General features: G+C 41.2%; 1 protein-coding gene and 1 pseudogene across 1 annotated transcript in view; one reads left to right on the forward strand and one right to left on the reverse strand.

Annotated features, from left to right (window-relative positions):
• Positions 1-23,821, forward strand: part of Znrf3 (zinc and ring finger 3) — a 161,015-nt gene that overhangs the window by 68,231 nt on the left and 68,963 nt on the right. The gene's annotated exons all lie outside the window — the stretch shown is intronic.
• LOC121436564 lies at positions 14,235-14,798 on the reverse strand (annotated as a pseudogene).

Consider the following 23,821-nt stretch of genomic DNA (forward strand, 5'->3'; position numbering starts at 1 on the left):
GCGTGGTTGGTATACATAGTTCATCTTGGTCTATCACTACCCTAGGCTTTATGATTTAGAGCCAATGACAGTGCTTTCCAAATTCCATCACTGGGAGTTCTGTAGTTCTGAGGTTTTGCTTTGATGGCACTGGTTTCAAGATACGGCTTATACCCATAGGATTTCAGCTGAGAATTCTCATTCCTCAGAACCACAGGACAGTTGAATCCTTGGGACTCCCTCTTTACTGTGTCACTGTAGTACCTGTTACAGTGTGTATCTACTAAGAGGGTATTCGTCAATTTATTCAGTAAGAATATAAACTTGTAAATTTCTTTCTCATTAGATAATGGTGCTTACTCTTTCTTAGATCTCATCCATTGCAATAAACCTTTTCTCTGAGATGGCACAATATTTAGAGGTGTTTGTTGGGCTGATGTCTGGCTGTTGAGTTGAGAGCTTGGGCCAAGGGAATCCGTAAGGGTTTTTGAAAATGTTGGCTCTCTTGTTCGTTGTTATTACAAGCTGAGGTTGCAGTTTTGTCTTTCTTGAAATTTGGGAGCCAATTAGTGTATCAACTATTTGAGTGCCTACAAGGCAGGTGATAAAGAAATGATTGATAGATTTGGAGATAAACTAATATCTTTTGTTTTAGATCTTTCTCTCTGAGAGCAAAAATGATGGGGTGATTAAAAGCAAGGACTGGTGCTGAAGATCAGAGTGCCTGTTGTAAATGTGCATTCAGCAGTGTTGGGTTAGACTGAATTTGACTTCAAAGTGCAGGGTGTCCCACAGGATATTCATCTCTCTCTCTCTCTCTCTCTCTTATCTACCACACACCGTGGATTAAACCTGAATTGTGAGTTGTAATGACCAATTCTGAATTATGAGTTGATTGCCACTCAAAGAGAAAAGATATTAAAATAGCTTTCATGAGGACACAGAAGACACCAAGAGCCTGAGGCTGTGATTGGCTGCATTAAGACATATTCCCCAGTCAGTTTGTCTTCTCTTAGCTCAAAGTAAATATAAAACTCCAAGCCCAGTGGATTGCATTTGATATGTTTGGTTTTTGGGCCTTACAGTGAGGACTTAATGTGGTTTTGGACAACAACAATGTGAGAATTTTAGGATAAAGCTGAGGACTCTTTCTAGAATGCTTTATTCATGGTCTGAATTCAGCAATTTTCTTTTTTTTAAAAAAAACTCAATTGATGTGCTTGCATGCAGTAAACTCAAGGCAGTGCATATACATGAGTTGTGACACTGACCTTCACAATCAAGATACAGACCATCACCCCTCAGTCTTTTGTCTCTTTGTAGTCTAGCATTTTCTTCACCCCAGACACCTGACAATCACTGATTTGCTTTCTAGCTATAAATTAGTTTACATTTTTTGAAATTCAATATAAATGAAAAACATGCATTATATTTTTTGTTGTTATTTTAGAAGGAAAAGAAGTCTAAATTTGTTCATCCAAACTGTTGCGTATACCAGTGTTTTATGCTTAATCACAGTCCCTTTACGGATGTGCCACAATTGATTTATCCATTTACCTAGATTGTTTCCATTTTTTTTTACTTTTATAAAAGAGGTTCCATGGATATTTAAATAAAAGATTTGTGTGGACAAATGTTTTCATCCTCTTTTATAAATACTTACTAGAATATGTAGGTTATATGATAGCCTAACTCTTTGGAAATGCCAAAGTCTTTTCTGAAGGGCTTGCTTTTTTGGAAATGAATTACCAAAGGCAATGTGCAAGCATTCTATTGCTTTATACTCTTCCAGCACTTAATGCTGTTAGACATCTTGCTATCCCTACCTCTTTGTGAAGTCACACCTAGTCACACACACACACACACACACACACACCCGTGTGTAAGAGGAAACCTAGGGCTTTGTGCATGGTAGTCACATGCCCTATTTACGTAGTCCTGTTTTCACTCTTCATTTTGAGGCAAGTTACCAAATTTGTTCAGACTTTGAACCCACTCTGTAGCCCAGACTGGCCTTGAACCTGCAGTCCTTCTGCCTTAGCCTCCCAAATTGCTGGGATTGTGGGCACCATCATAGCTGTGCTTTAATACATAATTACTATTTTTAGGTAGTTTTGGTTGGGTTGTTGATGTTCTTATCATTGAGTTCTAAGAGTTCTGAGAGTCAGGTTGGTGGCACACACTGGGGAGGCAGAAGCAGATAGGTTTCTGTGAGTTTGAGGTCAATCTGGTCTACATAACAAGTACCCAGAACAACCCGGGCTACATAAAGAGACCCTGTCTTAAAAAATAGAAAAACATCCACACTGGCTAGGCTCCCACAAAGCCAGAACATGAAGTAGGATCAAAACCCAGTGACCTTCCTAGACCAGGATGGAGGGGGGAGGACTTTGTACTTTCCACCGGGCAGGGAACCCTGACTGCTCTTCAGACAGGAGAGGGAGGGGGAGAGGAGTGGGGGAAGGGGGAGAGGAATGGGAGGAGGGAGAGGGAAATGGGAGGCTGGGAGGAGACGGAAACTTTTTTTCAATAAAAAAAATAAAAAATAGAAAAAAAATAGAAAAACAGACAAAGAGCTTTCTATTTATCCTGAATTACAGTCCTTAGTCCTCATTTGAGTTTTAAAGTAATTACTGTATTTTTGCAATTGAGTAAGAATAATTTATATTCATTTTAGTGTTTAAAACTGAACTCCTAGACTGAGGTATAGCTCGTTGGTAGAACCTTGATATGCTCCAGGTTCTGGTTCCATTTTTAAATCAGTTCTCTTCCAATTCTCTTTTATTTATTTATTTATTTATTTATTTATTTATTTATTTATTTATTTTGTGTTGGTGTTTTGCCATGGGTGTCAGTTCCTTGGAACTGGAATTACAGACAGTTGTGAGCTGCCATATGGGTGCTGAGATTTGAACCCAGGTCCTCTGGAAGAGCAGTCAGTGAGTGCTCTTACCCACTGAACCATCTCTCCAGTAACCTCCCCCCCCCCCGCCATTTATTTCTTTTCCTTCTCTCCTTCTCTCCCTACCCCCATCTCTTTCTTTTTTATTTGTTTAAATTTTTTTGGAAACAAGGTTTCTCTGTGTAGCTCTGCCTTTGTGTCCGGAATGCTGGGATTAAAAGTTTGTGCTAATAATACCTAGCACTCCACTTCCATTTCAAACAGCAAATATAAAAAGAAAATTAGAAATATAAGTATCCTTAAAACTAAGATATAAACAAGTCTGTAGACAAACAGAAATACAGAGCAAAGGTTGATGCTGAAACCACAGACCTGTCATGTTGAGTTTGAAAGTAGGCATTCGCTGGGCAGTGGTAGCACACATCGTTAATTCCAGCACCCAAGAGGCAAAGGCAGGCAAATCTCTGGCTTCGAGGCCAGCCTGGTCTGCAGAGCAAGTTCCAGGATATCCAGGGCCACAGAGAGAAACTCTAGTCTCAAAAAACAAAACCTGGTGTGTGTGTGTGTGTGTGTGTGTGTGTGTGTGTGTGTGTGTGTAAACAACAAGCAGAGAGAAAGAGAGAGAGTAGGCATTAATGCTGTTGAAGCTAACTCTACTCCGGAAGGCTCATGGGACCTAAAAGTAGTCCATGTGGGAAGTACTGTAGTCACTGAATGCTGAACTTTTCTGCATATGAAAGGAGATTTAAAGCCAAAACAAGCCGGGCGGTGGTGGCGCACGCCTGTAATCCCAGCACTCGGGAGGCAGAGGCAGGCGGATCTCTGTGAGTTTGAGACCAGCCTGGTCTACAAGAGCTAGTTCCAGGACAGGCTCCAAAACCACAGAGAAACCTTGTCTCGAAAAAACCAAAAAAAAAAAAAAAAAAAGAAAAGCCAAAACAAAGCCCATCCTTCATTCACTGCTCAGGTAATCCTGGAGCAGTTGGAAGCCAGCATGGCCTCCTAGAGGCATGATAATTGAAGACTACCAGTATTGCTCTGTCCAGCTGTAAAGATCCTGGTAAAGAAACCACAGAACTATTGGGCAAGGAATGGTATGTGCAGAGAACCACCTTCATTGCTTGTACTTCACCTAGATCTGACTGTGAGTTTGCAAACCATAAACATATGATCCCAAGGAAAGAGAACTGGGCCCAGGAGGTATAGCCCAGTGGTTTAAAACAAAAAACCCAGAACAACAACCACAAAAAACCCCACATAGCCAGGCGGTGCACACCTTTAATCCCAGCACTCGGGAGGCAGAGGCAGGTGGATCTTTGTGACTTTGAGGCTAGCTTGGTCTACAAGAGCTTATTCCAGGATAGGCTCCAAAGCTACAGAGAAACCCTGTCTCGAAAAAACAAAAACAAACAAACAAAAACAAACAAACAAAAAAACCCAAACGCACATGAATTTGACAGACATGATGCTCCAGTTTGGTTCCCAACATTCTCGAAAGGGAGGAGGGAAAAAAAAGATAAGCAACAAAACCACATCTTTAAAATTAAAAAGAGATGAAGCCATAGTGGTACTCCATGCCTATAATCCCAGTACTCAGGAGGCTGAGGCAGGATGATCATCATATTCAAATTAAGTCTGGATTATATAGTAAGACCCTGACTCAAAAACAATTCCTCCAAAAAGTTTTTTGAAGATGAAACAGAGAATATCGGTAAGAAAAAGGGTGAAACACAGCAGGTTAAAAGTGATTCCTTCTATCAGCTGTGAATGAAGGAGTGACATAGAAACACTAGAAGAAACATGACGGGCCTGTAGCCTTAACCATAGGGAGGGTTAATTCAGCAAGAGATTCACCAGTTCAAGAACAGTCGTCTGGGCATGAATCTGTCTCTAGAGGTCAGGCATTGAATTAGATTTAGATTTTAAAACAACAATGTTTGAGACAGTTTTGTTTTGTTTTGTTTTACTTTCTCTCCTAGCCACTGACTGCTGGGATTATAGGCTTCTGCCAAAACACTTAACTCAAAAATTAAATCTTTGTAAGTAAAACTCGAGTTGAACAGGAAGGCAGCTAGGATTGGTGAAGTAAAAACTATGCTGAGGAATTTGCTAGAATGTGAAAAGGAGTGCCAGTATATTTTAACAGAGTAGCTGAGTAACCCAGAGAGCAGCTCTAAGCTTCTGACCCAGTTCTGATTTTGTATTCCAGGGCACAGAGGGTTTAATAGGAGACAAGAAATTCATTCATTCATTATCTGTTGTTTTTCAAGGCAGGGTTTCTATGTACAGCCCTAGCTATCATGGAACTCACTCTACATACCAGGCTAGCCCTGAACTCAGAGATCTGCCTGCCTCTGCCTCCTGAGTGCTGTGATTAAAGATGTATGCCACCACCACCCAAAGACAAGAATTATTTAGAGTAGTGGCTCTCAGTCTTCCTAATGTGATCCTTTAATACATTCCTCATGTTGTAGTGACCCTCCCAACCATAAAATTATTTTTACTGCTATTTAATAACTGTAATTTTGCTACTGTTAGGTGTTTTCTGGTGGTCTTAGGCAATAAAAGGGTTATTTTATACCCCCCTGCCTCCAGGAGTTGTGACCCATAAGTTGAGAACCTCTGATTTAGAGCTATGAAAACTTTCTAGAAGTGGAATAAGACAGAAGCTTTTAGAAAAAATAGTGTTTGGTTTACAGGACAAATTGGTACACATCTATAGATCTATTTCTAGACACATTGCAGAATATCCCAATGCAGGATTAAAACAAAAATCTCTGAAGAGAGAAGACAAATACGAGAAGAAATTGAAGATGCTTCCTTTTCTTAGTCTGTAAGCCTTAACCTTAAATATTGCAGCAGGCAGTAGTGTACTTAATGCTTCTACTCCACTGGGAAGGTTTGCTCCTAGGTAGCCACAAGATGTCTTTTGAGAGAGAACTGTGTGTGTGCGCCTACGTGACACAGAATTGCCAAGGTTGTAAGAGGCTGCTCTGTGTAGCTCTTCTTTGGTGAAATGTACACACAAGCCAAGCACATAGTCACAAGTGCTCAGAAGTTGATGTTCTAAGCTTGACTGTGAGTTAAAGATCTCTAGTTGGGGTGCCTATTGTAGCCAGTGACCTTTCAGACCAAGGCTGTATGTCATTTTCTGACTTCTGACAGGGTCAGTGTTGTCCTAATGAAGGAATTAGATGGGCTGGTTATCCTCCAGAACCAATAGACTCGCCGAGTGTCTTGTATGTATAGTTAGTCCTTACTTCTTTGTTCCCTTCCTGTAAAAAGAAAAAGAAAAAGAAAAAAAAGACTTATTCCTTTTATTGATGTTGTTAGGTCAAGTTAATGCCATAAATATTTGTTCCTATGTATTACCTTTTTTCTTAGGCATTACTTTTTTCTTTAAAAGTACACATTTGGCTGGGCAGTGGTGGCCTATGCCTTTAATCCCAGTACTCGGGAGACAGAGGCAGGTGAATCTCTGTGAGTTCGAGGACAGCTCTGGTCTATAGAGCAAGTTCCAGGACAGGCTACAGAACTACACAGAGAAACTCTGTCTCTACAAACAAACAAACAACGTGCCCATTTGTTTCCTTTGCTTATTACCCAACTAACTATCAACCATTTAATTTTTGTTATATCTCTTATCTTTCCATTGAGCTAGGCCTGGTACTTTGTTGGAAATCAGAATTAAGATTTTAAAGTCAACTTTGGGGGAAATCACTTATGAAGTAGCTGACTGTGCTTGTAATGAAGTTGCCATGGGTAGATTTAGTATATAATACAGTTGTCAAGACCAGTCTGGCCTCAAGCTCACAGAGACCCGCCTGCCTCTGCCTCCCGAGTGCTGGGATTAAAGGTGTTTGCCACCACCACCACCACCGGCTTTTCTTTTTTTTCTTTTAAATGTTGGGTTTAAACCTAAGGTCTCTTGTATGTTAGTTAGGTACTCTAACATTCAGTTACACCCTTAGTCCAGTTTATTGCCCCCGCAACCTGACAAGAGTTTCTCTGTATAGCCCTGACTGTCCTGGAACTCTTTGTAGACCAGGCTGACCTTGAACTCAGAGAACTGCCTGCCTCTGCCTTACAAATGCTGGGATTAAAGGCATGCATCACCACTGCCTGGCCAGTTTATATCATTTTAATAAATCAGCGATTGAGGCTGACGCGATGGCTCAGTGGGAAGAGGTACTTGATGCCAAGTTTGACAACCCTAGTTTCATCCCTAAAGCCCACAGGTGAAAGAACATAACCAACTCTGAGGGTTGTTCTCTGATATGTGTGTGCATATATGTATGTAAATGTGAAAATTTTATTTTAGAAATCAGTTATTGTAATGTATACCTATGTATTCACAAACTAGTTCAAGAAATAGTATTTCTTTTTTCTTTCTACAAAGTAGTATTTTCATTTGCTAATTTAGAATTTTCATTGCTGCATCTCACTTAATAAGGACAGCATTTGGCATGTTCTTGAATTTCGATCTTTGACCTATGGAGATACAGGTGGTTCTTGGAGTCAGTTTGTCCTTACCTGTAAACCAGGCCCATCAGTGCTAGAGTCTTTTGTCAGTTGGAACACTGATAGCTCTTGTCTTTGTTTCATGGTGTTGCCTATTACTCAAGCTCAACCTAATAATAACTAAGATGTGGAGTCAGGAACTGTTCTTAGATTAGACTGGATAAAATGTTAACTTGGTAGAACAATGCATTTAATTGGGGCTGCTTTAATTGGGGTATAATCAACTTAGGGGCTGCTATACCACTGAATAAGATTCTGTCGTAGCAGTTGTTAACTGTTTATATCTTCAAGGAGGGGAGGAGCCTTCTATGTCTTATGGGGCCTCTCATACCTTCCAGGAGGAAATATTAATAAACTAGATCTTGTGAGGGTTTTATACTGGTAATCATAACTGATCTGATGTAGCAATCTTTCTTTGTCAAAGTATCTTTGGACCACCAGCACACAAGTAATGACTAGACTTATTATTAATTATGAAAGCTTGGCCTTAAGCTTGGATTTATCTCAACTAGCTCTTATAACTTAAATTAACTATTTATTTATTTATTTAGGCAGGATTTCTCTGTGTAACAGCCCTAACTGTCCTGGAACTCACTTTGTAAACTAGGCTGGCCTCGAACTCACAGAGATCCACTTCCCTCTGTCTCCCAAGTGGTAGGATTAAAGGTGTTTGCCACCACGCCTAACTAACCCATATTTTGTCTTTCTTTCTTTTTCTGAGACAGGGTTTATCTGTAGCTTTGGAGCCTGTCCTGGTACTAGCCTTCTTCTGAGTGCTGGGATTAAAGGCATGTTCTGCTGCCAGCCAGCACTAACCTATATTTTTAAATCTATGTTCTACCACATGGTGTTACCTCTCTTCCATCTTGCACCTCCCATTTCCTCTCTGGCAACTCTGCCTTTCTTCTTCTCAGAGTCCTCTCTGTCTCTGAAAGTCCCACCTAACCTCTTCCTGCCTAGCTATTGGCCACACACCTCCATAGTGTAAACAGATATTCCAAAACAGATCTGATTTCAAGACAACATCAGTGCCATACCATACCTGGAGAACAAAGTTCTATACCAACATGAGTATGTCCATAAGCCGCGTGTGCACACCATGCACATGTGCCCACACACACACCCTTGACATAGATGATAATTAGAATCTTCTGCCACTGTATTTTTCCTACTTGTTCTTATTTGAATAACTCTTTAAAAACAGCTTTGTTGAAATACAATTCATGTGCGGTGTAGTTCATCTATATAACATGTACAGTTCCATGGTTTTTTATTATAGAGTTAAATATTCTTCACCATCATCCATTTTGCAACACTTTAATCACCTCAAAAAGAAACCCCAAGCCAGACATGGTGGTGTCATCTCTAATCCACTTGAAAGTACTTGAAAGATCAAGGAAGTGTGTGCGCTGTGTTCAAAGGCCAGCCTAGTCTACATAGTTCGAGGATGGCAAATGTTATACAGTGAAACCTTGTCTCAAAAAATAAGCCTGGCAGTGCACACCTTTAATCCCAGCACTTAGGAGGCAGAGGCAACCCGATCTCCGTGAGTTTGAGGCCAGCTTGGTCTACAGAACAATCCAGGACAGCCAGAGCTACACAGAGAAACCCTGTCTCAAAAAACAATAAACACATAATTAATTAATAAAATAAATCCTGTCAGGCATTATGGCACATGCTTTTTTATCCCTGTACTCCATTTCTAAACAAACATCAGTTTTATACTTGTGGAGTTCCTTATTCTGGACTATTGTGTAAGTTATGCCTGACTTCTTTCACACAGCATGATGTTGAAGTTTATCAGGTTGGAGCATGTCCCTAATGCTTTCTGTCTCTTTCTAAGACTGAACAATAATCCCAATGTGTGTATATACCACATTTTAAGTTTAATAGTTTATCAGTTGGTAGACTTTTGAGTATATATACCTTTTGAGATATATATATATATATGAACTTTTATGAATAATCTTCAACACATTCACATACAAGATTTTGTGTTTAGATAGGTGTGGATTCACACACTTTTAGTCTCAGCACTTAGAGGCAGAGGCCAGCTCTGTCTATGTTGTGAGTTCCAAGACAAGCCAGGGCTTTTTGGATATGTCTATGTGAGGGTGTCAGGTCCCCTGGAACTAAAGTTACAGACAGTTGTGAGCTGCATTGTGGATTGAACCTGGGTCCCCTGGAAGAGCAGACAATGCTCTTAACCACTGAGCCATCTCTTCAGCCGTAATTTTTTTTAAATTTTATATGTATGAGTGTTTGCTCCATGTATGTTTGTGCACTGTGTATGTGCATGGTGCCTCCCAAAGGTCAGAAGAGGGCTAGAACTAGAGTTAAAGATGGTTGTAAGCCATGTGTGTTCTAGAAATGGAGCTCAGGTCCTTGGCAAGAGCAGTGAGTGCTGTTAACTACTGTGCCCTTCCTTCAGTCATTTTACCAGCAGTGTGTAAGGTTTCTAATTTTGCTATATTCAAACTAGTGCTTGGTAGTTTTTTGTTTGTTTTTGTTTTAAGAGGAGTGGTATTATTCTTTTATTAAGTACCGTGGTCTGTAGTAGTATGGAGCTGCGGGGCTGCGTCCCCAGCCACCTGGCTAGCTTATGCCCCGAAATAACACACAAATTGTATTCATTTAAACACTGCTTGGCCCTTTAGCTCTAGCCCTTACTGGCTAATTCTGATATCCCGATCAACCCATCTCTAATAATGTGTGAGCACCGGTCTTACCGGGAAAGATTCAGCATGTCTAACCTGGCGGCTTGCTTCATCGTGTGCATCTGCCCGGGAGAGCTGAGCATGGCCTCTCTGCTCCAGAGAGCAGAGCTGTCGAGTCTGAGCTCACTTCCTCTTCCTCCCAGCATTCTGTTCTGTTTACTCCTCCCACCTATGTTTTAACCTATGAGGGCCAAGCAGTTTCTTTATTGCTTAACCAATGAAATCAACAGATTGATATATGACACTCCCACATCAGTGTTTTTTTTTTTTGTTTTTTGTTTTTTTGTTTGTTTGTTTTTTGGTTTTTTTTTGGTTTTTCGAGACAGGGTTTCTCTGTGGTTTTGGAGCCTGTCCTGGAACTAGCTCTTGTAGATCAGGCTGGTCTCGAACTCACAGAGATCCGTCTGCCTCTGCCTCCCGAGTGCTGGGATTAAAGGCGTGCGCCACCACCGCCCGGCTTTTTATATATATATATATAGTGTTCTGCCTGCATGTCTGCCTATATTCCAGAGAGGGTACCAGGTCTCATGATAGATGGCTGTGAGCCACCATGTGGTTGCTGGGAATTGAACACAGGACCTCTGGAAGAGCAGTCAGTGCTCTTAACCCCTGAGCCATCTCTCCAGCCCCACATCAGTGGTTTTTGCACCATGTGCATGCCTGGTGCTTGAAGAGGCCATCGACTCCCCTGGAATTAAAGTTTCAGGTGGCTTTGAGCCTTCATTTGGGTGCTGGAAATCAAACCTGGGTCATCTGCAAGAGCAGCCAGTGCTCTTAACCCCTGAATCATCTCTTCAGCCCTACAATGCTTGTTAATTCTCAATTTTTTTTAAAAAAAAATGATACCCATTATAGCTGGTATGAAATGGTATTTGATTGTGGTTTTTGACTTGTCTCCTTTCAAGATAATGATGAGTATCTTTTTATGTGCTTATTGATAAGCATTTATATGTCTTCTGTGGGTATATTCAGAGCCTTTTTCTATATTTAATTAGATAATTAATAATTTTTATTATTGAGTTATATATAAAAACTACTTAAGTATTTTAGGTATGGATGTTTTGCCAGATATATAATATGCATAGTGCTTGGGGGTTGTATGCAGAGCACAGAAGTGATTTTTTTTCAGAGAAAGTGGGTATTTATTTAGTGGGTTATGGGAGGTAAGGGTAGAAGGGGAAAGAGCAGAGAGGGGCAGAGAGAGAAAGAGAAACAGCAGGGGGAAGGGGAGAAGCAGGGAGAAAAGAAAGAGGCAGAAGCTTCCTCTTCGGGAGAGACACGGAAAGGGAGGCGATGGTATCTTTTATAGCTCAAAAGTTACTAATTTTGGCCAGGTGTGCCAGCGGCATACACCTCTAATCCCTGTACTTGGGAGGCAGAGACATGGAGTTCAGGGCCAGCCAGTCCAGTGAGCTACAGAGAACCAGGACCTACCCTAGGCCAACCTAGCTCATATCTAGGTTCATTGGAAGCAGATGAGCTGGGACTTGTCCCAGGGTACATGGTCCATGCCTGTCCCACAGCCTGCTCACAGCACAGTGAGGGTTTCTGTGTGGATTCCTGTCCACATTCTAAGTACTGACTCTCAGGACCATTCAGAATGAATACCCTTTTCTCACTTATCTATTGATGCTGGTTATTCTTATTTTAGTTTCTGTTAGTTTCTGTTTTTCTGACTAAAGAGACTTTATGGAAATTAAAAGCAATTTACAATTCTGATTTAGAAGCAGTGGACCTGCCTGGCACTTGAAGGCTTCTTTCCTCTGTATTCAGAAAACCATTTAAGGCCAGGTGGTGGTGGCTCATTCCTTTAATCCCAGCACTTGGGAGGCAGAGGCAGGTGGATCTCTGTGAATTCAAGGCTAGCCTGGTCTACAAGAGCTAGTTCCAGGACAGGCTCCAAAGCTACAAAGAAACCCTGTCTCGAAAAACCAAAAAAAAAAAAAAATCAAATCAAAACAAAACAAACAAACAAAAAAAAAACTGGGCAAATTATATCCTATTAGGTACTTGTAAAGAAACCCCAAATAGCAAGAGTCTCTAGTCTTTATCTTACACAAAATCTCCCTCCCTCCCTTCCCTCCCCTCCCCTTCCCCCCCCCCCTCGTGTCTTTTCTTTCTTGTCTCACCTATAGGCTGGTGGAAACTTTTTTTTTTATTATTCCAGGGTGACTTAAGATTTGTAGCAATCCTCCTGCCTTATCCTATCAAGTACTAGGATCACAAACCTGTGCTGCTTTTGTCCATCTTTTAAAAAGAAGGTTGACCTGGGTGCTGAGAGATGGCTCAGAGGTTAAGAGCATTGACTCTTCTTCGAAAGATCCTGAGTTCAATTCCCAGCAACAACATGGTGGCTCACAACCATCTATAATGAGATCTGGTGCCCTTTTCTAGCCTGCAGGGATACATGCAGACAGATGCTGTATATATAATTAATAAATAAATCTTAATAAAAGAAGGTTGACCTGTATTTTATTGTAATTATTGGAGGGTGTACATTATTAGGCATGTGGTAGAAGCCCCCAATTTTTAATTATGGAAACAAGTAACAAAACCCTTTATTTATTTATTTTGACATTATAAAGGAAAACATTTCATTGGGTGGACTCACTTACAGTTTCAGAGGTCCAGTCCATTATTATGGCAGAGAGCTTGCTGGCATGCAGGCAGACATGGTGCTGGAGAAGTAGCTGAGAGTCTTACATCTTACAGGCAACAGGAAGTTAACTGAGAACCCTGGGCACAGTATCCTGAGCATAGGAAACTTCAAAGTCCACCCCCATCGTGACACACTTCCTCCAACAAAGCCATACCCACTCCAACAAATAATGCTGCTTTCTATGAGATTATAGGGGTCAAGTGCATTCAAACCACCACAGGCTATTTGGAGTAATTGATCCTTGAGTTTGATGGTAAGGGAGGGGCCATGTATGGTCAGAATAGATAGAGATATACAGCAAAGACAGATTCAGACATAAAAACCTCTGAATGTAACAAAACCCTTTAAAACAAGCTTCTGGAAGAACTACTTGTTCTTGTCCATTTTGTATCCTCAAATTTGACCATGATCTCCCATTTGGCCTTGCCTTTCAGAGTTGTCTTTGAAAACATTCTTGTTGATGAGAATTTTATCCATGAGAATATCCACAGAACAGGGCACAGAGTGACTGTCAGTTTCAAATTCCAGGCATGGCTGAAGAAATGGTATGAGGTGTCATCAGTGTTCTTAACAGTGACAGTTTATGTCCAGAGTAGTATCCAGCCAGGACCACATCACTTTCCTGAGTCTTGTGAACTTGTCCATTTTGACAGCAACCAGAAGACATACAGCAGGAAGAAGTGGAGACAACAGGAAGAACTGGAGGATTTTTTTGCTTTTATTGTTTTGAGTAATTTTGTCTCTGTTAGAGAAAGGAAATTAAATGATTCCTATGGCCCTAGATGTGAGCTAGACATGTGCCACGTGCCCTTGATGCTTCTGTAATTGGATGATTCTCTCGAACCAGCCAGTGTTGGAATAATTGGAGCTAAGCAATGTCACTGCTGTGAGCTGTTAGTATTCTGGTGTTTTTCTTGCTGAGTGCTTGCAGGCAGCCAGCACATGCAGAGGTAACTGTGTGTCCAGTGCTGTAAGTGCATTTGACTCACCAGTTTACATGGAGTACTTTCTGGGGCCACTCAGCCCCTGGAGCGGCCCATGGAAGGCCATTGGCCATTTTGTGTGGGTTGGCTGTTTTTTTGTTTGTTTTGTAATATATGAGCTTTATTGTATAAGGAAAACAGGCATTACCAAAAATGACTTATCTAAATTAAAATGTTCCTGGCAGTGGTGGCGCATGCCTTTAATCCCAGCACTCGGGAGGCAGAGGCAGTCGGATCTGTGAGTTCGAGGCCAGCCTGGTCTACAAGAGCTAGTTCCAGGACAGGAACCAAAAAGCTACGGAGAAACCCTGCCTCGAAAAATCCAAAAAAAAAAAAATGTTTTAAATGTATATAAAATTATAAAATAACATGATTTATCACTAAAGGTACTTGATACAATATTCAGTGGCAGAGTAAAACAAAGTCTGTTTCACTTCTGTCCCATTTTTCAAGTCACCGTATTGAACAATACATCAAAAACCAGTGGTTGTGCATCTAGGGAACTTCTCAGTGGAGCTCTCTTCCACTGGTGTGTATATCTTAATCTGTCTCATGTGGGTGTCTCTTCTATTTTGTTGGTTGGCTAGAACAGTGATCTGTTTCCTGAACATGCGAGTTGGCTTCTTATGATTGTCAGTTAAAGGAACATGAATCCAGCCATTTGGTTCCATCAATTCAAGTTGCTGAATTGGATGTTCACTAAATGAGTTGAGAGCCATCACATTGCCAGTAAGTTTCTAGATTGTCATCTTGTAAGTGATTCACTTTAAACCCTGGTTTGCACGACGAGAGTGACCAAACAGCTTGGGACCCAATTTCCCTTACTGTCACCATTCTTCCAACTGCTTAGGATCAGAACCAGGAGGTGTTTTATTCAGTGTGGTCACTTTTAAATTATTCTGGTCTGCCACAGTTCGGTTCTCCAGGGCCTGCTGCAGGTTTGCACTACTCCCACTGCGCACTGTGGCTCCTGTTACACTTGTTGTAAGAGAAGAGTGTGTCTCTTTAACAACACATGTTACTACTTGTTCTGCCATATTGCTGTTAAGATGGATTATGTTTTGGTTTTTTAAGTTGCCTCGTATGTCAGCAGATGTACATGCAATTTAGAATCTTTCAAACACCTTATCAAACATTGTGACAGTGGGGAGGGCTCAAGACTTAAATGTCTTTTCTCACTTAGTGTCCATCCGCTGAGAGTGCTTAGGTTTGCATCATTGTTATAAATGAATACTGTTCTCGTTCTCTCTCTCTCTCCCTCTCTCTCCCTCTCCCTCCCTCTCCCTCTCCCTCCCTCCCTCCCTCCCTCCCTCTCTCTCTCTCTCCCTCTCTCTAAGCTATTATCCTTATTCCATAACCCATCAACTTTAAAAATTTTAGCTTCAGTGGTTTTTGTTTGTTTGTTTTACTAGAAACAGATATGATTTCGACTTCACTCTGTTCTGTTTTCAGTGTTAAGGATCAAACCCCAGTGTCCAAAATATTACTAGGTCAGTAGTCTGACACTGAGCTGCATCCCCCACTTTGACTGTGACTTAGAAATAGCATAGGTTGTACATATTAACTTTCTTTAATTCTTTTGTTTTTTGTTTGTTTGTTTTTTGAGACAGGTTTCTTTGTAGTTTTAGAGCCTTTCCTGGAACTAGCTCTGTAGACCAGCCTGGCCTTTAACTCACAGAAATCTGCCTGTCTCAGCCTCCCGAGTGCTGGGATTAAAGGCATGTGCCACCACCGCCAACTTTCATTATCTTCTTTTGGTACAGAGGAACCATGTAGAATAAAGGCTATTGTTAGTTCCCGGATGCCCAAAATAATCACACAAAAACTATATTATTTGCAATACTAGTTGGTCAATAGCTTAAGCATATTTTTGGCTAACTCTTATGTCCTAAACTAGCCCATCTCCATTAATTTGTGTATCACCAGATGGCTCTGGCTTACCAGGTAAAGTTACGTCCTAAATGTGTCTCTGGCGGGGCTACAGAGTGTCTCCTGACTCTGCCTTCTTCCTCCCAGCGTTCAGTTTAGTTTTCGCCACCTACTTCTGTTCTGCCCTGGTATAGGTCCAAAGCAGTTTCTTTATTAATCAGTGGTAATCACATCATACAGAAGGGGATCCCACATCAAAAGGCATTTTTGTTTTTTCTCTAAAAAGCGATGCTCATTGGCAGAGACTCCAGCTGAGCATTTAGAAAACTTATGTCTGGTGTAGAGAAGTGTTGGTTTAATCATTAGACCATTCCCAGTTGGAAGCCTTCACACATAGAGCCACCAGCTCCTTTTCTGTGTCTGGGTAAGTTCCCATCCTTATTACAGTTGCCCCAGTAACTATGACAACAGGAAGGAAAGAAACTGTATTTAGGTTCTCCTGGATTCTAGATTCCAGGGGGGGAAAATGGTTTAGACCATTCAAAGAGCTAGAGAGGCATCCATTTCAAGACAAGATTCTAACATTGTAGATGGCTCAGTGGGTAAAGCATTTGGTCAGCAAGCATGAGGACCTATGTGTGGATCCCCAGAAGATGGGCACAATACTGCAAGTGTGTAATCCTAGCACTTGGATGTTAAGATAGGCTGTGGAAACAGGGTACTCCTCAGAATCTTGAGGCCAGCTAGCCTGACCGGTGCAGTAAAAAAGAGCAAAAGGCCCTATCTCAGACAAGGACTGAGACCTGAGGTTGTCCTCTGACCTCTTTATACATACTGCACATGCACACACAGAGCTTTTTAAAAAAATTTTAAAGGGAATTGTGTATTCTTTTTTATACATAGAAAAGGGGAAAAAAAGACCTTATGACTCAAGAGAAGAGTAGGTGGGCTGTTATCCTGTCCCTTCACATAAATTAGTCTGAACTGTGACACGAGGCTCTATACCATAGGGGGACATCTTACATCCTGGGCCATATGTAGAGAACAGAGGACAAAAGGAGGGAAATCTCCCTTTTAAATCCCCAGGAACTCTTGGATGAGTTAATTTTATAGAGTGAGTTAGCTTGTCCTCCTGTTAGTATAGCACATGGCTCCTGTGTAGCAGTCACTCACTTGCAAGCAAGTGGGTCCTTTTGAAGTTACTGTAAACTTTGAAGTGTAGAGGTGGTATAACCTTGGGCAAAAGCATGACTAGTCCCAACTTCGACTCTTCCCCTGAGATGTTAGGAAACTATGCCGGTGTCTCAAGTATTTTGTGTGAAAAGCTTCTGGAAAAGCTACTCTTGGTTTCAGAGCTTGGCTTGTGGAGCGTCTCAAGGGAACAATTCTTTCCAGATACTTATGCCTGGCATCACATTGTCTTTGGCTTAGGGGTTAGATTCTTTGTCCATTAACAAAACAGTGAAACTATGATATAATCAATCTCACTTGGCCCTGAGAAATCTGAAGGTCTATATTCATATTCTAGCATAAACCAGTTTTTCCATTTTTCTTTTTTCTTTTCTTTTTGGTTTTTTGAGACAGGGTTCTCTGTGTAGCTTTGGAGGCTGTCCTGTAACTGGCTTTGTAGACCAGACTGGCCTCGAACTCACATAGATGCTTGCCTCTGTCTCCTGGGTTAAAGGTGTGCACCACCACCACCCAGCATCCATTTTTCAATCTAGTTACTTCATAATTGCTGCTTGCATCAGACTATCATGGTGATACAGTATTCTCAGCTGGATCTGCAGGCCTAGGTGTAAGTTCTGGCTTTCTCTGGAATAAAGAGCTGTGTTGTCATTCTATCTTCTTGCCATCAGTTAATCTTACCCTTAGTTACCCCACATTTCATTCTCCTTTTCAGAACTGTAAAACTCCTCAGTACCACAAACCCATTTGGCAGTAATTCAGGTTTTTTTTATTGTTGTTGTTGTTGTTGTTGTTTTGGCTTTCCTACAGCTATCACCCTCTGGGCCTTCATTTTGAGAGATCCCCTTATTTCTGTTGGAATCCTTGTACCTGTCTTATTTCTACCTGTCCCTAGGTTTAGTTCCTTACTTTTGTTGTTGCTGACAGTAATTTTGTGGATAGACATAAGTAGGAAAATTGTAGATATGCGGAACTTTCTTTGGGGTGGAGTCATCTTCTATTTTCCTTCCCCATTCACTGACCTTTTAAGATACAGTTACCAGCCTGCATGGGTGAAGGCCAGCAGGGTTGTGTTTCTCTGGGTAGGAAATATTAGCTTCTTGTGCCAATACCAGTATTAGTGAGTCTTTTTGTCTTGAAATTGACTTTGATGAATTGTCGATCAAGACTTAGTAGAGGGCTGGAGAGATGGCTCAGTGGTTAAGAGCATTGCCTGCTCTTCCAGAGGTCCTGAGTTCGATTCCCAGCAACCACATGGTGGCTCACAACCATCTGTAAAGAGGTCTGGCGCCCTCTTCTGGCCTTCAGGAATACACACAGAATATTGTATACATAATAAATAAATAAATAAATTTAAAAAAAAAGACTTAGTAGAACTAATCCTTTAAAATTCATTCACTAGGGGGCTGGAGAGATGGCTCAGAGAGGAAGAGCACTAGCTGTTCTTCCGGAGGTCCCAAGTTCAATTTCCAGCAACCACATGGTGGCTCACAACCATCTGTAATGAGACCTAGTGCCTTCCTTGCCAGCATTGTATGAAATTTTTAAAGTTCATTCACTAGTTTGGTTAAATCCTGATTATTTGCCTTCATCCCTCCATTAGCTGAGCAGAAACCCCAATGGCTTTCCAAAAACAAAGCAGGTAGCCTGATAGAGAGGCCAAAGGCTTTGTCCAGCCAGCAGCCATGTATTGAGCACCAGCTGATGTCAAGACTAACAGTAAGATGATTAGAACCTCTGAGTAAAGTAATGCTGTTCTAGAAGCAGATGCTCACATTAGGTGTGGGGTGGAGGAGTGAGGTATGGGCAATAAAAGGCCCAGTACACACAATGTGAAGTGCTTGCTATCAAAGCAACTTAGTTCTTTGAGTGCATTCAATTCATTGAAGCTGGTCTTGAAGAGCTCGTTGTTCTTCTTGGCAAGGGTATAAAGTAAAAGTGAGCGTAACAGATTTAGAAAAAGGGGACTTAGTTATTGAGCATATACTCTGCTATTTGTTTGCATCACATCTCTTTTAACTGTTGTATCCCTTTGAGGCTTTGGCAATAGTAACAGTCCCGATAAAGGCAGTGTTATTTCTTCCTTGACTCATGCCATTTTGGACATCCCAAGTTACTTTTCCTATAGCACAGGATCAGAGTTAAACACAGATCAGACTTTGTTTTATCCTTGTGCTTATTTATTTATTTATTTATATTTTATTTTTTGATTTCTCGAGACAGGGTTTCTCTGTGTAAAAGCCTTGGCTGTCCTGAAACTCACTCTGTAGACCAGGCTGGCTTCAAATTCACTGAGATACGCCTGCCTCTGCCAGCCAAGTGCTGGGATTAAAGGCTTGCACTACCACCACCTGGCTCATCCTTTTTTTTTTTAAAAAAAAAAAAAAGATTTGTTTACTTTATATACATGAGTACTGTATCTGCATGTATGCCTGCACACCAGAAGAGGGCATCAGATCCCACTATAGATGGTTGTGAGCAACCTTGTCATTGCTGGGAATTGAACTGAGGACCTTTGGAAGAGCTGTTGGTGCTTGTAAGTGCTGAGCCATCTCTCTAGCTCCTAGCTTTGTGTTTAGTTGTAGCTTATTATTTGCCTGGTGTTCTCCCAGGGATCTGTCTTAGAAAACTTGCTTGTCCTTTCGTTTCAGGCTGTGGGGTTGCCCTTCCATTTCCTAGTGGAGAAGGAAGTACCTTGTTTTTAGTGGAATCTTTGTCAGGTTCTAATAGAAGTTTCTGAACCTATATAGTTTTTTTCTTTGTCATGTCTCTGAAATCTTATGTGTAATTGGGCCTTTTTATTTTTTATTTTATTTTTTTTTTTAAAGATTTATTTATTTATTATGTATACAACATTCTGCCTTGATGTATGCCCGCACGCCAGAGGAGGGCGCCAGATCTCAGTACAGATGGTTGTGAGCCACCATGTGGTTACTGGGAATTGAACTCAGGACCTCTGGAAGAGCAGCCAGTGCTCCTAACCTCTGAGCCATCTCTCCAGCCCCTAATTGGGCCTTTTTAAATTGTCCTAAAAAGGTAAATTCTTCATCTCCAAACATCTTAAGAAAAAGTCAAGGCCAGTGGGGTTAAGAGTACCTTGTAAGCATGAGGACCTGAGTTTGAATTCCCAGCATGCATCTAAAAAGCCAGGTATAGCTGCCCATGCCTATAACTCTACCACTAGAGGGAGGATAGCAGAGACAGAAAGATTCCAAGAGATCACTGGCAAACCAGCCTAACCAAAACAGGAGCTTCTGGCTAAGTGAGGAATCCTGTCTCAGGGCAGCTAGACAGAGAACGATAGAGGAAAACACCTGGAAACCTTGGTCTGATCTCCAGATGCATATGCCACACACACACAGAGGTACACACGCACACACACAGGTGCGCACACACACACACACACACACACACACACACGAGTGGGGAAACACCTTTAATCCTAACACGGGAACACTGGGGGTGGGGGGTTAGAGGCAGGCAGATCTCTATCCTAGTCTACAGAGTGAGTGAGTTCCAGGACAGGCTACACAAGGAAACTCTGAACAACTACAACAACAACAAAAAAGTAAAACTCGGAGTGCCTGTAATTTTAAATGCTAATGTGCCATATTGAGTTCGAAGTTATCATTAATTTTGAATTAAGAGGCAGGAGGATCTCCGTGAGTTCGAGGCCAGCCTGGTTCAAGGACAGGCACCAAAGCTGCAGAGAAACCCTGCCTTGAAAAAAACAAAAAACAAACAAACATAAAAAGAGCTGAAGCTTTTACATGATGTCTGTGGAACAGTGCTGTAAAACAATACCTAGCTGGACCTTTGGAAGGATATATGAATTTCTTATGTAGAAGGTCCTTGATTGGTATAGATGATCACTATCCAGAAGGGGTTTTGGATTTTTTTTTTTTTTTACAATTAGGGACTAATATTTCTTAGATAATAGAAATGAGTCTCATTGAGACTATCTTGAAAAATGGGGCTATAAATACAGAGTTTTGGGCTTTTGTTTTTTGTTGGTTGGTTTAAGGTCCACTCTGAAATGGAACCCATACATGAAACTGCTAATGTAGCCAATAACCTGAGGCTAGAAAGATCAAGAGTTTGTTTTTAATTTAACTAATTAAAATGTAATTACAGCCCTAGTATCTTATATTTGGAGATGAACAGTGGGTCATGGATGGGCAGTGTAAGAATATTTTAAGGAGAATTATCTGAGTGGATGTGGTGTCCTCTGTTTATGTCTGACTTTAGCAGTAATATCAAGGATCATTTTCCAAGTGATAGTACTCTCATTTTCCCATAGTTCCTTTCTACTTTGATCATTCTCTGTGGAAACACCCATCCATAGTTCTTTAATCCTTAACTAGATCATTTGCCATTGGCTTTGACTGGAATCCAGCTGTTCATTGGCTGACAAAACTTTCATGGTACCACTAATTGACTTCACTGCTGACTTGTAGTTCTAGCATACAGCTTCTTTATATAGTCTAATCACATTCATTGACTAGTTTAACGGTTTGCTTGAAGAAGGACGCTTAAAAGAACTCCCACACTAACTCAGAAATAGGTTGTTATTTATTTATGGGTAAACTCACAAACCAGAATCCTCTGCTGGAACGGAGATCAGAAATTGAAATTGGCAACTGGAACAGAGAGGCCGGAAAAGAGAGCAGACACGGGCTCTCTGATCAGCATACATAGTATAAGAGGCCATGCCCAGTAGGCAGGTAACCACTAGCTGTAAGACTTCCTGCAGCAGTTTGCTGTAAGGATGAAGTGAAATTAAAATGTAACCTAGTACACACTCTGAGATGAGAAGTCCACCACGATTTCCCCCCTTACATAGCTTGCTCATTTGCACATAATACCTTTCTTTGCCTAGGGGACGCCATTTTTTGCATCAGGTCAGCTTACTAGTGCATATTTTCAGTGTATGACTATTTCTACTTACTGAAGAAACATCTTCCCAACCTTGTAACTTGGACTTTTTGGGTTAAATGGAACCCTGTGATGCAAATGGTTGTAGGTGTGGGACAATAGGCATTTCTGAAAGCTGATGCTATTGTCAGAAGCAAACTGACACAGCCTGAATTCTACAAAATTATCTCTAGGAGATGAGTAAATGGATAGTTATATTGGTTAACTGTACTAGCTAAGATTGAATTTGCAGGGTTAACTACTTGGGGAAGTAAATAAGAATAGGAACTGAGATGATGAAGGTGGAAAAGTGGCAAGGCTGGTGAGGTAGGTGGTGGTCTTTGATGATGTCATCCCCCTGCCTCCTGTTTTTTGGAGGTAGGGTCTCACTGTGTAGACCAGGCTGGCTTTGAATTCACAAAAATATGCCTGCCTCTGTTGCTTCACCATGACTGGCTATGAGGTGGATTTTAAATCCTGTGATAAATTTTTTTATAACATCTTTATTCCAAAAAGAAGTAAACAGCCTTTGTCAACTGATAGTGCTTTAGAAAAGTTTGTTTTGGTTTTGAAGATTTTGATACTATTTAATAGTTGGCAGCCTTGACAGGGCTGCTGATGTATTGAGCTGCCAACAGTTGCCCCAATGTCAGCAGGAAACTCTGATAAGGAGTCTCACAGAAGAGTGGAAGCGGGGGAGATCCAGCCAGCCCAGTAGGAAGTATTTTCCAGAGTGCTTGCCTGACAGAACCTTAGGGACCCTTGGGTATGCTTGATATTTCTAGATACATGTTCTTGTCACACTATCCTTAGTGTTAGGCCCCTGTTTTCATGTTGGCTGTAGGGAGTCAAGTTGTCAAATTTCAACCTTGGCTTCTGATACTCTTGGTTCCCATTCTTATTATACCCTCCTCTCCCTGTGCGCGCGCTCCCCCCCCCCCATCTTTTACTCTTGAGTCATGGTTGATTCCTTAGTATTTGAGGCCATTTAACTTTGTCTTGTGTCAAATTTAGTCTCAGTGTGTGTATGTTCTCCCTCCCAGTGTACTCTCAAAATGTGTTTCATGGAGCAGTGTGGTTATATTAATTGAACACAAAGTAGTCGTAGGAGCAGAGTAAAAAATTACAAATTTAACAACCGTTAAAACCACCCCCCCCCCCAATTTTAGTAGCTGGATGTGGTAGCGTATGCCTGCAATCTCAGATATTTAGAATATGAGGCAGGAGCCGGGCGGTGGTGGCACATGCCTTTAATCCCAGCACTTGGGAGGCAGAGGCAGGTGGATCTGTGAGTTCTAGGCCAGCCTGGTCTACCAGAGCTAGTTCCAGGACAGGCTCCAAAGCTACAGAGAAACCCTGTCTCGAAAAACTAAAAAAAAAAAAAAAAAAGAAAAGAATATGAGGCAGGAGGATAACAAATTCATGACCATCTTGGGAAACTCAGCAAGACTGTTCCAGACTTATAATGAATAAATAAACAAACTAAATGAGCAAACGAACAAATAATTAAATAAATAAATTTGTTTTGGCGTGTTGTGCCACCACAGAGCCAATGTCCGATGCAAACACACTGGGATTATTGATTACAAGTTAGCTAACTTGGACCATAATCCAACATACTGACGCAGCGGGGTGGGGGAAGCCAGCCCCGAGGCTTCGGGGTAAGGGGATTTTAAAGGGAAAACCTGCAGCCTTGGCATGTCTGAATGGGTAAAAGCATACAACTTTTGGATTCATTGGTTGGGTGCATGTGCACATACACTCACATAATGAAGAGAAAAAGAGAGAAAAGAAACTGGCCTTCTGTAGAATTTCAGCTTACAATTGTAGATCCTGAGTCCCAGATGGAATTCATTGGACTGGGTATACTTGCTTGCCTAAGTTATCTTGGAAATTTACCTTGAACTTTTGCTTTCACCCATAAAATAAGTAAGAAATAATATGCATTAGCTTTCTATTTGCTGCTACAAGTTATTACAGGTCTATTGACTTAGAATAACACTGATTTTGTTACACTGACCTACCTAGAGAGACCAGGAAACTTCCATCTCATCATGCTTAGTCACATCTGCCAGAATGTGTGAGGTAA

This window comes from Microtus oregoni, unplaced genomic scaffold, assembly GCF_018167655.1.
Source record: "Microtus oregoni isolate MIOR12 unplaced genomic scaffold, Mior012 000049F_ref0000343, whole genome shotgun sequence".
NCBI lineage: Eukaryota > Metazoa > Chordata > Mammalia > Rodentia > Cricetidae > Microtus > Microtus oregoni.